Below are 17967 nucleotides of genomic sequence, written 5' to 3'. Positions count from 1 at the left end.
ATAGAAGTTACTGTAGGAACTGTGCATTCCCCAGTCTTTTCACATTTGGAGTGGCAACATCTCCCCTATCACTGGTCCTACGGTACTGAAGTATCCCTTGTGAGTTTTTTTTGTCCTTCTCATACATTTGAATAGTTGTTTTTCCCTCCTCATTGGTACATTAACTTAGCACCTTAATCTCTACCAATAATCATTGGGATGGGCACATTTCACCTCCATTTTGCAGATGAGAATTGAAGCAGAGTAGGTTTAGGTCACGCAGCTGGTATGTGGTAGAACTGGGATTCACGTCAGTTAATTTAAAAATAAAAAAAGATTTATTCAACAACCGCACAGATTCAACACATACATGCAACACACAGACACATCCTGAAATATTACAGTCATGTCAACATTATAGGAGCATTTTAATAACTTTCTATGAGAAAAAAATAGCCTAGGAGTAGATCATTTGCAATGATCACTGTAATCCTTCTAATAATATTACTTGGGAAATATTTTTAAATGAGGACATAGGCTCATGAAAGTGACTAAATTTGGTCAAGGGTTCATATTGATTAAGGTTTTCTAGGGAAGTTTGTAATAAGCTGACACAAACCCATAATAAAGGACATGGCTACATTAGTCTTTTGTTAACCACAGCAGATACTAGTATAAAGAATGTGAGTGTTGCAGGAAGAAAAGTATGGAGTATCTCACCAGAAGTGTACAGAGCTATGGGATTCTGCTAGCAAATGTCTCCAGGGCAGGAGAGAATCCTGCTGAGTATATGGGACTCGGATTCCTACTTATGGCAGTCTTCAAAACAGGCCATTCTCAGGGATCCCTCTGAACTTCTAAATAATTAACAAGATATAACTAATGGAAAAAAAAGCATAAATTCACTTAGATACCATGCATGACTAAAAGTTGTTTTCTGTGTTGAAGAAAAGCAAAGTGCTGCCAAAAAAAATATGATCTCTCAATGAAATTAAACTCACAATTTCAATGAACCAGTCATCTGCCTACTTGTGGCTACTAATCCTGACAACATCATTGTTTCTTGGGCAGACTTGCCTCTCCCTGGTGACTGACCCTCCTACCATCACTCTGGGTTCACTGTAAGGGCACAATCCTTCCTCTAATGTCTCTCATTGTAACATTTACTATGAGACTTTTTGAGTGTTTACTGAAAATGGGAAGAAATTATAGCATAGGTGACAATTTAAATTTCCTGCACAAGCCTTTGCATCATGTATAGTCCAATTTCTTTAAGTCTTTGCTTGTCTCTATATTTATATTAAACATGCAACAACCCCAGAGGATAAATTAATTGTTTTCTAGTCCCAAGATAAGACTGAATCCTTAATATCAACATTTTCTGTCATAGCAATGAGTCATCACTTGTCAAATGTCTTTTCCTTTTCTTACTCTATATTCTCTCCCTAGGTATTCTAAACCATGCCCAAAGAAAATATATTTCTGGTCTAGACATTCAAAATCCCTTCAGTGAGTTGCATATTTGTGTATACAAGTCTATAGATGATTGCTTCTATTTGAGGTCTCAAATTTACCTTGCATCAAACTATTTAAATACAACATCATAGTCTCCTAACCCTTAAAAATGTTGTCCTCTTCTGGGGCTCCTGTGTGGCTCAGTTGGTTAAACAGCTAATTCTTGATTTGGCTCAGGTCATGATCTCACAGTTCTTGAGATCCAGTCCCCCTTCACAAGGGTGAGGACAATATTTTATAAAGATTTACAAGGCTTAAATATTTTAACAATATGTGCATACACATTTTGAGGATTTTTTTGGTTAATTTTTCATAGATATTCTATAAACATGGTGATATAAAATACTATTTTTTTTTCAACTTGTCAGCTTAATGTGAACTTCAGTTAGATACCATTTTCCCCAATCCTGGAAGATTTTTAAAGAAACTAGAAAATACTGATATAAGAAAAAACTAATATATAATTAACAAAATAAGAGTTTAGGGTGGTAAAGGCAAAATTGTACCTTCACTCTCTTAGAGTTTTCCAGCTGGGCTTGAGAGTTAAATTGACATAAGACAGATTAACAGGAGAAATGCATACAAATTTCTATAACTTTTACATGACAGAGTTCTCACAAAGAATGAAGACCCAAAGGAATGGCGGAACCTATATGCTTTTATAGTAGGCTGAACAAAGAGAAATTAGGGAAGGGTAATTATCTATGTAGAGAGGATAAAGGAAGATAAGAATTATTTTGAAAAGTTCTGTTTATATAGAATTATTTATACATAATTCTCTCTGTCTCAGCTTCTTGTTCTAGATAAGAATGTTACTTTCTTCTGAAAAGGGAGGACATTTTTCACATGGGCATTTCATCTCTTGCTTTTAAGAAAAAGAAGGAAGGATAGTGTTTTTCTCACATTCACTGTTTTTGAGTGCTTTTTACTCAAAATAATGTTTATGTCAAAGTGACATCTGTTGGGGTAGCATATCCTGTCACCCTTTGTCAGCAAGTAGGGAAAGGTTTCTATGTATATGTTCCCTTGTTTATAGAAGAATACTAACTTCTTTTTTCTAGAAATGCCATAGAAGTGAGATATAAAAAAAGAGGTTTATTTCTATCTCCAAAATACAAGTTACTTTAAAAACAATAACATTTATAGTTATATATTTGTTTTTCCAAGTATTACATTATAAGTACAAATTAATTAATTTTGGAATATGTAACTTTATTCGACTTAAACAATTACTCTTGCTAGTGTATGAACCCTTTATTTTGAAATTATGACTATAATTAAATATCTAATCTTTAACATTAAAATGTAGTTATATCTTAAATTTATTAAAAAAGAGATGTAGTGATAAGAAATATTCTACAGAAGTGAAATCAGATGATACTAACAAAGGGAAAAATAAACAGATAAAGGCCTTGTCTGAAAATGAGGTATGGGCTGAAGTCTACAATCATATTTGTAAATATTTCTTGTAAGTTCTTAAGTTTAAAGTTCATAAGACAACACAGAAACATTACAAAATGTTTAATTATAGAATTTAATACAACTACATATTAATTATACATCAATAATTTATTAAAACATTCTACACCATGATTTTTATAATATTTAAACGTACCTAGAGCTATATTTACTGGTATTTTTTGAAAGGTAATGTCATCATTGTTTGATCATACAGCTACTCTAGATCTTTGGAGGATAAAGGGAAGGAATTGAATTTAGTGATGTCCACTATGTTAAAAACACACACACATACACAAATTATGATAAACTTTTGCTTAGATGGAGGCAATCTTGAGCTTATCTTGAGAATCTAATACTAATTTTTTTCCTTTACACTAACTTTTAAAGTTTTTATTTAAATTAAAGTTAGTTAACATACAGTGTAACATTAGTTTCAGGTATACAATAAAGTGATTCAACACTTCCATAATCACCTGGTGCTCATCATAACAAATGCACTCCTTAATACCTGTCACCTATTTCATCCATTCCTTCCACCCACCACCCCTCCATTAACCATCAGTTTATTCTCTATAGTTAAGAGTGTGTTTTTTGTTGCCACCCCCCCATTTCCCTCCCAACCTCTCTCTTTTTTTCCCTTTGCTTGTATGTTTTGTTCCTTGAATTCCACATATGAGTGAAATAATTTGGTATTTGTCTTTGTCTTATTTATTTCACTTAGCATAATACTCTCCAGCTCCATTCATGTCATTACAAAAGGCAAGATTTCATTCTTTTTGTGGCTGAACAATATTCCATTGTATATATAAACTACATCTTTAACCATTCATTAGTCAATGGATACTTGGTCTGTTTCTATATTTTGGCTATTGTAGATAACGCTGCTATAAAGATCGGGGTGCATGTATCCCTTTGAATTAGTATTTTTGTATCCTTTGGGTAAATGCCTAGTAATACAGTTGTTGGATTACAGGGCAATTCTATTTTTAACTTTCCGAGGAACCTCCATACTGTTTTCCAGAGTGGCGGCTGCACCAGTTTGCATGACTACCGACTGTGCAAGAGGGTTCCCCTTTCTCCACATCCTTGCCATCCTTGTTTCTTGTGTTGTTGATTTTAGCCATTCTAACAGCTTCAGAGTGGTATCTCATTGTAGTTTTGATTTGCATTTCCCTGATGATGAGTGATGTTGAGCATTTTTTCATTCTTTACACTACTGACTAATCTGTTGATATACAAATATTCACCTAATATGTAAAATGAACAGTGTGAATGTATGAAGGTGATACTAACATAGAATAAGCAAGAGGCAAAGAAGAAAGTGAATGAAGGAGAGAGAGAAACATAAGGAGAGAAAGAAATTGAGGGCAAAGAAGAAAACACAGCTCCAACAATCAAATAATGGGAGAATAAGTTGTATTTAACCAGTCTCTCTATAGGACAATCTTCATTGTATATCTAAACACATGAGACTTTCAACAAAAATTCTGTTCTCACTGCTCCTTCCTTGTGGAATCCCAGGGGAAATAAAGTTACTTAAAACTCTCACTTGGTAAAGGCTTTGCAAGTATTCCCAAACACCAATGTTTTTGGATGGATCTTTAGCTACTCCCACTGATCCAAATTACCCTCTTCCATAAACAACCATTCTTGTATCAAGTAAATAGAGAGGAAAGAGGCATTCCTAGGAAGTTAGTTGCACAGATATGATTAATTGAAAAAAACACAACTTTTCTATCTACTGAGCTATTGTTAGAGAAAAAATATTCAGTTTACTCTTTAGGGAACTCTAAGTCTAAAGAGTCTATCATTTAAAACATTTTGCAACAATTTGAATGACAAGCCATTTTTCCACAAAGCAAACCACAACCAAGTTACCATTTGTTATTTCTGAAATCCCAAGGATTGTTGACTTTGTACTCCATGAAATTCATTTTCCCTGTATTTCACATATTTACAGTAGAAGTTAAAGATCATATGCCTTTTACCCTGGTTTTAAACAAAGTTGTTATTTAATATTTGAAAATAAGATGTATACAATCTGATAATTTATAAAACAAACGCTTACAGAAGGGCTATGATACACACTTAACATTATGCTCTTAAAAAAATATACGTAGTTACATAGCTTCCAGCATTGCATTTGTGATTCAAAAGACATATGTGATTTTTTATGCAAAACCATCTATTCAAAACACAATATTGGGGTGCCTGGGTTGCCCAGTTGATTAAGCTTCTGGACTCTTGATTTTGGGTCAGGTAATGATCTCATGGTTAGTGGTATCTGGCCTAGCTTCAGGCTCTGCGCTAACAGCATGGAGCTTGCTTGGGATTCTCCCTCTCCCTCCGTCTCTACCCCTCCCCCACTCATTCTCTCTCTCTCTCTCTCTCAAAATAAATAAAATTTAAGAAACCCCACAATATTAATCAGAAAAATGTCTGTTTTTGTATTTAAACTTCCCAAATAAATCACTTTATACCTGTGTTCATAGATCTTTAGAGTTCAGTTATCATTAAATAACAGAATGGTTAAGGCCGTGAACTTCAAGTTCAGAGTAGCCTGCTTCAGGTTTCAAATAAACCATTTGCTAGCTGTGAGTTTTCCATTAAATTACTTACCTCTTCAACACTTCATGAGGCATGCATGTAAAGTGTTTAGCCTTCATTGCATGGCATATTACATGTTCAATGATATTTGAAGGCACCATTAGTATCATTTTAAATGTAAATTATTGACACATGATAAATATAGCTACAAACGTGTTTTTCCTTTTGCTAAAAGTAACAGATTGGACAATTAATTGGACAATTAAATCTCAAGCATTTTAAGAAAACTGAATTTCAGAATCAATTTCAGTGATAATATATATATATATATATATATATATATATATATATATATATGAAGCTTGAAACTTTATTTCATGCTGTTGAACTATGATATGAAATCCTTTTCAGTGTAAGAAACTAACCTCATATTCTCTTTTTCTACTAAATCAGTTTGAAATGATTCTTTGGTGAAACAATATAAACAACTCTTTGGAAAAATATGTGGAGAATATATATATTCTATAAATGCATGTTACTTTTTTTTTACTTCTCTCTATTTTTAAAAATTAATAGATATTTGGAGATCTGGCAACGTAGCATTTGAAGAAAATTAAATCCAGACAATGTTAAAGGCATGAAAGCCTGAAATTCTTACCCTAGTGTGAAAACCTTAAAGACTTTTTCTATCACCATTTTTTTTTCTTCAGAATATTTTCTGGAGCTAAGTAGTTATTTTAAGCATTCTTCTTTATTGGTTATGTCCTACAGTGAGTTACTGGGAAAACTATTGTGTTTGACCAGGTTAGCTAACATTTTTTTCACTGAATTCTATCAATTTTTTCCAGGATTGGGGAACAATCCACTCCATCATTTATTGCTCTCAGAACACTGATAACACCCATCAGTGATCTATGGATTATAATTTCAAATATGCAGTCAATTTCTACCAGATATCACATTATCACATCTGTATAAATAAAGCAATAGAACTAGGAGAATGTTATGACACTTTTGAAGCAAGCACTTACCAAAAAATTATTTAAGTCTAACTTAAAAGTCAAATTCTTTCTTTTTTCCCACAAAGTCTCTCTCTTGCTCTCTCTCTCTCACTCTGTGTTTCTTGCAGTCTCTCACATACACACACACATACAAACACACATGCATGTACTGTAATAGTGTGATAATGTAAAAAGCAAAAAGCAGTCGGACTGTCTTAAATATGTTGATGCAAATGATTACATTTTATAAAATATTCAAAGCCTTCAATCTTGTCCATTGTGGTTCTATTTATGTCCCTGAGACCGATAATAAAGTACCAGTATGACACTAAATTTTCAGCATTCAAGTGTCAAAAAAAAATCTTCAAAGTCAAATGAACTATAAGACAAATTCATGTTTAGATAAATAAAGTGAATGTAACAGTCGATCATGCAGAAATGCAATTAATTGTGCTGCATGAGTAAAGAAGGTCAAAGATAAGCTGTTTGCCTTTGTCAGCATTTTGAAGACACTGAAAATTCCACACCACCTAAATTAATCAAGGACTATTTTCTTATAATATTACTAAATTCACACTACGTGTTGCACCATAATTTCTGTAACATAGTTGCCACTATTAATAACACTTCCTCTGTTTATAAGAAAATAAAATTTTCCAAAATTATTGTAATTGGATGAGCTAGAAAATGTTGATCACTTTTATGATCAACAAACTTTAGTATTTTTGGAGACATGATTAAAATTTTACTTTTGTATATCCCAAGTTGCCTAATTTATACATGGCAAGAAATCTGTATCCTATTAGAGATGTAAAAGATATCAAAAAAAATGTGGAAAACAAAGAGTACTTTAATGGATAAACTGGGGCACCTGGGTGGCTCAGTCAGTTGAGCTTCTGACTCTTGGTTTAGGCTCAGGTCATGATCCGAGGGTCATGGGATCCAGCCCAGCACTGGGCTTCGTGCTGAGCATGGAGCCTGTTTAACATTCTCTCTCTTTCTCCCACTGACCCCTTTCCTGTTCATGCTCTGTCTCTAAAATACAAATAAATACATAAAGGATAAGCTATATAATGTTAAGATATACAAATAAAATCTGCATACAGACTGAGGAATATTGAGTACTAGGCTGCTGTTAAGACTGAATTCATTCTAAGTGCAATACCTTTGATTGAATGTCATATTTATAGCAATAAATGGGGAACAAACAGAAGAGACATCTACAATGCTTTTGTGTTCTATTATTTTTCTTTTTAAATGTTTTATATTATGAAATATATCACAGAACAGAGTGTTTAAATGACAGTTATTGAAATCAATATGAGGCATATTTTTCTATAGCAAGCCTCTATCTTAAGAAATAGAGATTATCATAAAAATTTGCATAATTTATCATTATATAAGATATTAATAAATAGACTGATGTATACTTATGTAAGCACCATGACTTTCTTGTTTTGTTATTTGAATATCCTTTTAAATAAAAAAAAATCATGTCCTAAAATAAAGCCCAAGTAATCATAAGGCATTTTAATTTCCATGAGTTTTAAGGAGAAAAATTTGACATATAAATTGCTATTGGGTAAGAATATATAATGTGAGAGCTTTTTTTTTTAATGTTTAGTTTTGAGAGAGAGACAGAGTGCAAGAAGGGGAGGGGCAGAGAGAGGAAGACACAGAAACTGAAGCAGGCTCCAGGCTCTGAGCTGTCAGCACAGAGCCTGACACGGGGCTCTAACTCAGGGACCAGACCGTGTGATCATGAACTGAGCCGAAGTTGGACGATCAACTGACTGAGCCAACCAGGTGCTCCTTGGAGCTTTTAATCAACAACTTTTACAAGTCCTATAGAATAATAGTTAGTATTTATAAACCCTAAAGAACAAAGTTTGTGTACTAAATCTTACAAGATTATTTTTCATTTTAAAAATCATTTTAATTCATTAGACAATTGTGTAAAATTGTTTTCCTTTTCCTTTTTTATTAATAGTACATTTCTAAATCTAATCTTTTGTCTGAGAGGGTAAATTCCTGAGGCTTCTCACAATGTTTATTTGATTTTTTTATAACCTTGGAAGCATACTGCACATTCAAGCTTGAATATTCTATAAATTGCAGAGTAAACCAAAATTATAGCCTTAAAGTAGTTGAAACCTTAATAATGGCTGAGATAAACTGAATTAAATTAATGTGATTTAAATTAAATTAAATTTACTTTTACAAGATACATGTCATGAGTATGCATGCCTTAGAAAAACAACTCTGAATAGTAGTAAACATGGGATATTGTATCAAAATATATTTGAGTATCAATTGATGCTTGCCATTTTGAATACCTAAAAATCCCCATTTTTGGCATATAAACTGTAATGTAATTTCAAAACTTGTCCATTTAGGAAATTCCATGTATTTAAAACATTGTATACTAAGTATAGTTTCATTTCAAGATTTTACTTTCTACCTAAAATCTCACTGAAATAGTCTAAGGAATGGGGCTATATGGAGAAAAACCTACCGGAAGTTGGGCACAATGGTTTCATTGCACAAGTCGTAGTTTAACACAAGAATATACAAATTCATCTTAAAAGACGTTTCCTTGCTATCCTGAACTGAGAATGTAAATTTCTGATGCTCAGTGCAGCAGCAGTTGTGACTGACTTCATGAAGGGTATCAGACACTTGGAACTGTGTTTTCTCATAAAGATCTCAAAAAAAAATCTTTTCAATTATCGAAGGGACATATAACATATGTATTTTGTCAAAAAAAGGAAAACATATTTGTCACAACATTGTATTATAAAGGAGTATAGAGTGAATTGTCAAGTATTTCCTTTTCTCTTTGCCACCAATAATTCAAGACCTGACTTAGATAAAGCCGACAAGAAAGTAATATGAAACAGATGGGAATTTGTAGAGGGTCAAATTAAAACTTAGAAAGAGATTTAAGAAATTTCCTAACTAATTTCCTAACTATGAATTTTCCTAAATTCATAGGAGGAGCTTCTAAAATAACATTGTGTAAAATCATTTAACTTCTTTGCAAGTGGCTAGAATTCCCTTAAAATATACTAGTTGAATCATCTACTTGGAAACATGACCTAGCAAAATGAAGTTACGATAATATTGTTATTTTACTAAGAAAGATTACATGTAATACATGAAAAGTGTTACTATACATGGGCATTCATATACATGAAAATAATTGACTAGGAAAAAACTGTAATAAGAACCTACAAAATCTCTGACAAACCCACCAACCCATCTACAGTTCTAATTCAGGGAGGAGACCTACAGTTTTAAAGAGGAAAACAAGACTTAGTTGATATTCTGGTGTGCCACTAAAATAGATCACCTTAATGACCAAGGACTTATTTTCCAAACTTCTAGGAAGTTTGACTGCTTATGGCTAGCAGCTACGTCTTTTTTTCTGTGTTATAGTCTATTACGAGGAGCTGCTTACCTGAGATCATGGCCAATATTCAGGGCCACCCTTATCCAAGATTTATTGATGGGAGATATAATAGTCTTATCCACTTTTTCCAATTCAGGACATCTGTTAAACACTAAGTTTAAAAGCAGCTTTTAGATAAATATCTGCCTAATCATTGGGAATATGACTGTTGTATCACATATGATGTGTCTATGTTTATCTTGATGTTTACCTTGCCAAACTGTCTTCCAAAGCGGTTGCCCCAATTTGCATTCCTACCTGCAATAAATAAGAGTTCCTGTTGTTACACACCCTCACTAAGTTTGATATTTTCAGTGGTTAGGGTTTTTTAGTCACTCTAAAGAGATTTCTTAATTTTTTTTTGATTTCCTTAAAGTATGTTGACCAACTTTTTGTGTCCCTTTTCCATACTGAATCTTAAATATTTTTATTAATGAAGTCCTGTTCAGACTTTTTGTTTTGCTTTTTTTTTTGTTTGGGCAGATTTTTTTTAAAAGATCTATTTCTACACTTTGGTAGTATTTGTACTAAATGCCTAAAAAGATAAACTTATTATTTGCCAAGTGTTACCTATCTTTAAACTGCCAAATAATACAAAATTGCCAAACTGCAGTAGGCAACAGATGGCAAAAACGGACTTAAAATTCTTCATTTTTTCCCAGATTTTCACATTTGTCTAATTTTAATTCCTCCTTTCATCTGAAAACATCCTCTTATTAATATTCTCATTTCATTTTCTTTCTGCATCTATCATGCATCTAATATAGAACAGCAATTCTTTCTCTCAAAACTGAGAAAAATAAATTTGTAAAAAATCATCTGTTACCATCCTAAATCAAGACTTCTTCCATTTCCCATTATAATCCTAACTATCCCACATTAGTATGTCCTCCTATTCCAACTCCCTTCTTCAATCTAGCCGCCACTACATTTCAGACAAGAATTGTGATAGGCAGCACATAATATGAAATCAACCCATTTAATACAAACTTAAGCGTATACTACATTATTGTTAATGATGAGCATAATACTACACAGTAGAATTCCAGAACTTTTATTTCATGACTGAAACTTTATACTCACTGAACAGCAACTCCCATTATCGTTCCCTCAGCTACTGGCAACCAACATTCTATTTTCTGTTTCAGTGATTTTAACTATCTTAGGTATAAGATAGATATAAGTGGGATTATGCATATTTAGTCTTCTGTAACTGGCTTCTTCACTTAACAGAATGTCCTCAAAATTAATCCATGTTGTAGCATAAAACAGGATTTTAATATATATATATGTATGTAAATGTATATATACACATACATGCATACAGACACACATATATGTGTGTATATGTTCGGGTAGTATGGACATTTTAACAACAGTAAGTCTTCCACCCATGAACACAAAATACCTTTCCATTTATCTGTATCTTTTAAAAATTATTTTCAGCAATGTTTTGTAGTTTTCAATGTACATTTATATATATATATATATTCCACATTTTCTAATCCTCTGTCGATAGAAATATGAGTGGTTTCTATTTCTTGGCTATTGTGAATAATGGTGCAATGAACATGGGAGAGCAAACATCTCTTCAAGATTATGACTTCAGACCTTTTAGATAAACATACAGAAGTGGTATTGCAAGATCACATGCTAGTTCTATTTCTAATTTTTTGAAGGATCCTCTAGACTTTTTTCCACAGTGGTTGCTCCAGTTTACATTCCCTGTAGTAACGTACAAGGGTTCTAATTTTTCCACATGGTTGCCAACACTTATTTTCTGGGGGTTTTGTTTGTTATTTTTTCTTAATAATGGCAATCCTAACAGGTATAAGTTGAGATCTAATTGTGTTTTTGATTTGCATTTCCCTGATTACTAGTGAAGTTGATCATTTTTTCATATACCTTTTAGCCATTTGTATGTGATCTTTGGAGACATGTCATTACTCAAGTCATTTGACCATTTTTAATTGGGTCATTTGTTTACTTTGCCATTGAATTATGAGTGTTGTATATATATATATATATATATATATATATATATACACTATATATATATAATAGTATATATATATATATATATACTATACTATAGTATATATATAGTATACTTAATATACTCTTACAAATTATTTCCCAAAAGTATATAAAGTATACTATATATATATACTATATATACACATATATACTATATATATACTATATATATATACTATATATATACTATATATATATATAGTATATATATATAATAGTGTGTGTGTATATATATATATATATATATATATATATATATATATACTATTAACCTCTTAGTACATATATATTGAAAATATTTTCTGCCTTTTCATTCTGTTGATTTTTCCATTTTGCCTTTCATGGTGTTGATTTTTCCTTTGCCATGCAGAAGTTTTTTTGTGTGATATATTCTGACTTATCTATTTATGCTATTGTTCCTTGTGTTTCTGATGGTCATACCCAAGGAGCCACAAAGCTTTTCCTTTATGTTTTCTTCTAGGAATTTTACAATTGAACATCTTCCTTAGTCTTTATTTTGACTTGATAACTGTGTATGGTGTAAGAGGGTCCAGTTTCATTCCATTGCATGTATATTTCCAGTTTTCCCAGAATCATCCTCCCTAATGTGGCAATCTTGTTGTAAATCAGGAGACCACATACGTATGAATTTATTTTTGAGCTCTCAAGTTTGTTCCACTGGTCTACAGGTGTGGTTTTTGTCCAGTATCAAACAGGTTTAATTACTGTACCTTTTTCATATGTTTTAAAAATAGGGAAGTGTGTGTCCTGAAGCTTTTTTCTTCTTTTGGTCAAGGTTGTTTTGGCTATTTGGGGTCCTTTTTAGTTCCATAGAATTTTAGGAATATTTTTCTTTGTGTGTGTGTGTGTGTGTGTGTGTGTGTGTGTGTGTGTGTGTGTGTGAAAAGTGTCATTGAAATCATGATAGAGATTGCATTGAATCTGTACATTGTTTTGGGTAGTATGGACATTTTAACAACAGTGAGTGTTCCAAGCTATAAACACAAGATACTTTTCCATTTATCTGTATCTTTTAAAAATTATTTCTATCAGTGTTTTGTAGTTTTCAGTGTACATGCCTTTTGCCTCCTTGGTTAAGTTTATCATTAAGTATTTTATTCTATTTTTAAAAAATATAATGTTTATTTTGAGAAAGAGAGAGTCAGAGAGAGAGACAGACAGAAAGAGAATGAAAGCAGGGTGGGGCAGAGAGAGAGGGAGACACAGAATCTGAAGCAGGCTCTGGGCTCTGAGCTCCTGACACGAGGCTCAAACTCACAAACCATGAGATCATGAGCTGAAGTTGGTCGCTTAACCAACTAAGCCACCCAAGCGCCCCAGTATTTTATTCATTTTTATGATATTGTAAGTGGGATTGTTTTCTTTTCTTCTTTTTTTTTCTCTTTTTTTTGGAACTTTGTTCAAACATTATGAATTGGTCCTTTGGTTTTCAAACTCACATGTCTCACTGTCAAATGAAGGCAGCAGTGTTTCAGGAATAGTCATAATCTCAGACTAGTCAATTACTAAACTCTTACAAATTATTTCCCAAAAGTTAAAGTTTTCCAATATTTGTTGTTGTTGTTGTTGTTGTTGTTGTTGTTGTTGTTGTTAAAAAGAGTCTCTTATCTCCCTCACATAGTCCATTTTGGCTTGTCCTGTGTCCTGTCTGAAGACACTGTCCAGGGGCTGCTAGTTATGGTCCATCAGTGCATCCTACAGGTCCTCGCTCTGGTCCATGAGCTCCTTGTTGGTTTCAGTCACATCCAGCTGTGGCATGGGGTCCTCCAATGTGTCATCCCCAGCTTCTTCATATGTCTACATAGTGCTCTGAGTGTAACCAAACTGGGGACAGTTGTAGCTGTAGCTGCCTCTGTTCTGGTCATGCACCAGTGGGTGTAGTAGTTCTGCTACTGCTGGTAATGGGGGTTGTAGCTGTTAAGTATTAACTCTGATTCTACCTCACTGACTTCACTTGGCTCATGTGGGGATTGCCAGACTCCTCAGCCACACTGGTTTAGATGCCAGGCTGACTGCTCCCTGGCACTCAGTCAGGGCTCACTTCTGTTTCAGTACATCTGCAACTGTGACAAAATCATAGCCTTTAGACATATCTCTTTGGTCCAAAACTGCCCTGACTCCCCAAAAGGAGGGGTAGTCTTTGACAAAGAATTCATACAATATGCCATCATCCACATCTGGGTCAGGTCCCTCACAAAGAAGAAATACTCAAGGATGTTTTCTGGTTGTTTCCAATAAGTGGCATAGTTCAGTTAAAAATGTTTTGCCTTGGAAAAAAAAAGCCACAGCTTTTTATTCTGTATAAAATGAAGGGAACCATTAAGGGCACTGCCAGCTCCATGATTCTATGAACCCAGATGTGCCAGCCTGGTACAGCTGTAAGCTAAGTAAAGGTGTAGGTCCTGGAAGGGGCTTCCCATTAATTTCATGCAAATGCTTCTTGGCTGTGGCCAAATCTGTGAATTTTTTATAAAAAAGGAGCCAGCTAGGATTCCAGTGAAGTGGTATCAGATAATTTTGATGCTCATCATTGTATCCCCCTAGATGGCAGGGATTGTGGAGATGAAGTTCTCAGTCATGTAGAGCTTCAACTCATCTATACACAGGCTGGCCTCTATGCTTACAGTCTGGCTGGGATTGTGTGAGCTAAAAAGGCCTGCATGGGCTCCATCCCTTGGTCTGGAGGAAGAAGAAATGGGCTTGTTTTCTTAATTTATTTTGTTGCATAATTCATTATTACCATATAAGCTTCACATCATTTCTGTATTGTGATTTTGTATCCTTTGACCCTACTGAATAGGTTTATTAGTTCAAATAATTTCTTTTGTGGACTCTTTGTGGCTTTCTGTATATTAATTCATGTCATCTGTGAACAGAGGGAATTTTATTCTTCCTTTCTGATGGATGACTTTTATTTATTGTCTTGGCCTAATCACTCTTGGTAGGATTTCCAGTGCTATGTGTTTTTTATTTAATTTAATTTAATTTTAATTTAATTTAATTTTACTTTATTTTATTATTTTATTTTATATTTTATTTTTATTTTTTGTTGTTTTCATTTTATTTTTCATCGGGATAAGAGTACTCTTCAATCCCCATGTCCCATCAACCCCGGTGTCCCAGCCTCCTCCCCTCTGGAAGCCATTAGTTTGTTCTCTGTAGTTCAGTCTGTTTCTTGGTTTGTCTCTCTTTTCTTTTCGTTTACTGTTTTTGTTCCTCAAAATCCACATATGAGTGAGATCACATGGCATCTGTCTTTCTCTGACTGACTTACTTCAATAAGCATTATACTTTCTACCTCTATCCATGTTGCTGCAAGTGGCAAGTTTTCACTCTTTTCAATGGCTGAGTAATATCCCAGGTTTCTATCATGAATGGATGTTGTTCTTTGTCAAAAGTGTTTGCTATATCTGCTGAAATGATCATGTGGTTTTGTCCTTTTTCTTTTTGATGTGATTATCACTATGGTTGTTATGAGAATATTAAACCATTCTTGCATCCCGGGAATAAATCTCAATTTATTGCGGTATATGATTTTTTAACTATATATTGTTGGATTCAGTTTGCTAATATTTTGTTGAGAACTTTTGCATTTATATACATGAGAGACACCAGCCAATGGAGCTCTCTCCCTCTCTCTCTCTCTCTCTCTCTCTCTTTTTTTTTTTTTTTTTTTTTGTGGTGCCTTTATCTGGTTTTGGTATCAGGGTAATAATAGTCTTATAGAATAAATTTGAATGCATTCCTTCCTCTTGTATTTTTTTTGAATTACTTAAAAAAATGAGCATTGATTCTTTTTTCATTATTTGGTAGAATTTGCCTGTGAAGCCATCTGACTTTTGTTCACTGGGAGATTTTTTATTACAGATTCAATTTCATTGCTAGTAACTGGTCTGTTCAAATTCTTCTATTACTTCCTGCTCTAGTGTTGGTAGGCTATATTTTTGTAGGAATTTATTCATTTCTTCTAGTTGTCCAATTTGTTGGCATTTAGTTCTACATAATATTCTCTTAAAATTGCTTGTATTTCTGTGGTATTGGTTGTTATTTCCTCTTTCATTAGTAATTTTGTTTATTTGGGTTATTTCTCTCTCTCTCTCTCTCTCTCTCTCTCTCTCTCTCTCTCTCTCTCTTTTTAATGAGTCTTGATACAGCTTTATTAATTTTGTTGAATTTTTCAAAGACCAGATCCCAGTTTCACCAATTTGTTCTATTGTTTTTGTTTTTTGCTTGTTTGTTTGTTTTTTACTGTTTATATAATTTATTTCTGACCTAATCTTTATTACATCCTTACTTTTTCTGTGTTTGGGACTTTTTTTTCTAACTCGTTTAGGTACAAGGTTAAGTTCCTTATTTGAGATTTTTCTTCCTTCTTCAGGTAGGCCTGTGTTTGTATAAACTTCCCTCTTAGAACCACTTTTGCTGCATCCCAAAGATTTTGGACCATTGTGTTTTCTTTTTCTCTTTTTAAATCATGAATTGGTTGATTGATTGATTTTTGTTTCAAGTTTTTATTTGAATTCTAGTTAGTTAATACATAGGGTAATGCTGATTTCAGGGGCAGAATTTAGCAATTCATCACTTATATGTAAGTGCTTATCACAACAAGTGCCCTTCTTAATACCCATCACCCACTTAGCCTATCCCCCGCCCACCTCTCCTGTAGCAACTCTCAGTTTGTTCTCTATAATTATGAGTATCTTATGGTGTGGGGTTCCTGGGTGGCTCAGTTGTTTAAGGGTCCAACTTTGGCTCAGGTCATGATCTTGTGGTTTGTGGGTTCAAGCCCCACATCGGGCTCTGTGCTGACAGTTCAGAGCCTAGAGCCTGCTTTGGATTCTGTGTCTCCTTCTCTTTCTGCCACTCCCCCCTGCTGCGCTCTCTCTCTCTCTCTCTCTCTCTCTGTCTCTCTCAAGAATAAATAAATGTTAAAAAAATTTTAAAAGTCTCTTATGGTTTCTCTCTCTCTCTCATCTCCTTTCCCCACATTCATTTGTTTTTATTTTTTCTTACTTTCCACATACTTATGAAATCATATGGCATTTGTCTTTCTCTGACTGACTGGTTTCACACAGCATGATACACTCTAGCTCCACCCACATCATTGCATATGACATGATTTCATTCTTTTTGAAGGCTGAGAAATATTGTCTGTATACACAACCTCTTCTTTATCCATTCATCAGTTGATGGAAATTTGGGATCCTTCCATAATTTGGCTGTGGTTGGTAGTGCAGCTATAAACATCAGGGCAGTGTGCCACCTCAAACCAATATTTGTGCATCTCTTGGATAAATACCTAGTAGTGCAATTGTTCAGTCATGGGATAGTTCCAATTTTAACTTTTGAGGAAACTCCACAGTGTTTTCCAAAGTGGCTGCAAGTTTTCTTCTTGTTTCTATACATTTTCTCTGATCCTTTCTTCTCTTGCTTTCTTCCATGGTTTGTTGGCTTTCTTTAGAGATACACTTGGATTAATTTCTGTTTATTCTTTGCTTATCTATTACTGGTTTTTGAATTGTGGTTAGGTTTGTACATAACATCTTCTGCATATAGCACTCTATGTACATTGATGGTCACTTAAGTTTAGACCCAAGTTTTACTCCTCTCACTCCTACAATTTATGTATATAGTGTCATATTTTTCCCACCAAAATTCCTTTTACTTTGTTTGTATGTTTGTTTGTTTGTTTATTTATTTATTTATTTATTTATTTATTTATTTATTTATATTTTATTTAAGTCCAAATTGGTTAACATGTAGTGCAATAATGGCTTCAGGAAAAGAATTTAGTGATTCATCAAACACCTAGTGCTCATCCTGACAAGTGTCCTCTTTAATGCCCATCACCCATTTAGCCCATCCCTCCACCAACACCCTCTGGCAACCCTCAGTTTATTCTCTGTATTTAAGAGTCTCTTATGGTTTGCTTCCCTCTCTGTTTTTATCTTATTT

At 33.6% G+C, this 17967-nt stretch overlaps 2 pseudogenes; both read right to left on the bottom strand.

Annotated features, from left to right (window-relative positions):
- Positions 1-13497, bottom strand: part of LOC123385892 — a 127298-nt pseudogene extending 113801 nt beyond the window's left edge.
- A 105-nt stretch (positions 13498-13602) lies between these two features.
- On the bottom strand, positions 13603-14258 carry LOC101080605 (annotated as a pseudogene).
- Positions 14259-17967: the final 3709 nt, after the last annotated feature.

The sequence above is a fragment of the Felis catus genome, chromosome A1, assembly GCF_018350175.1.
Source record: "Felis catus isolate Fca126 chromosome A1, F.catus_Fca126_mat1.0, whole genome shotgun sequence".
NCBI lineage: Eukaryota > Metazoa > Chordata > Mammalia > Carnivora > Felidae > Felis > Felis catus.
Note: the sequence above shows the minus strand (reverse complement) of the source record. Positions and strands in the feature narration are given on the sequence as shown.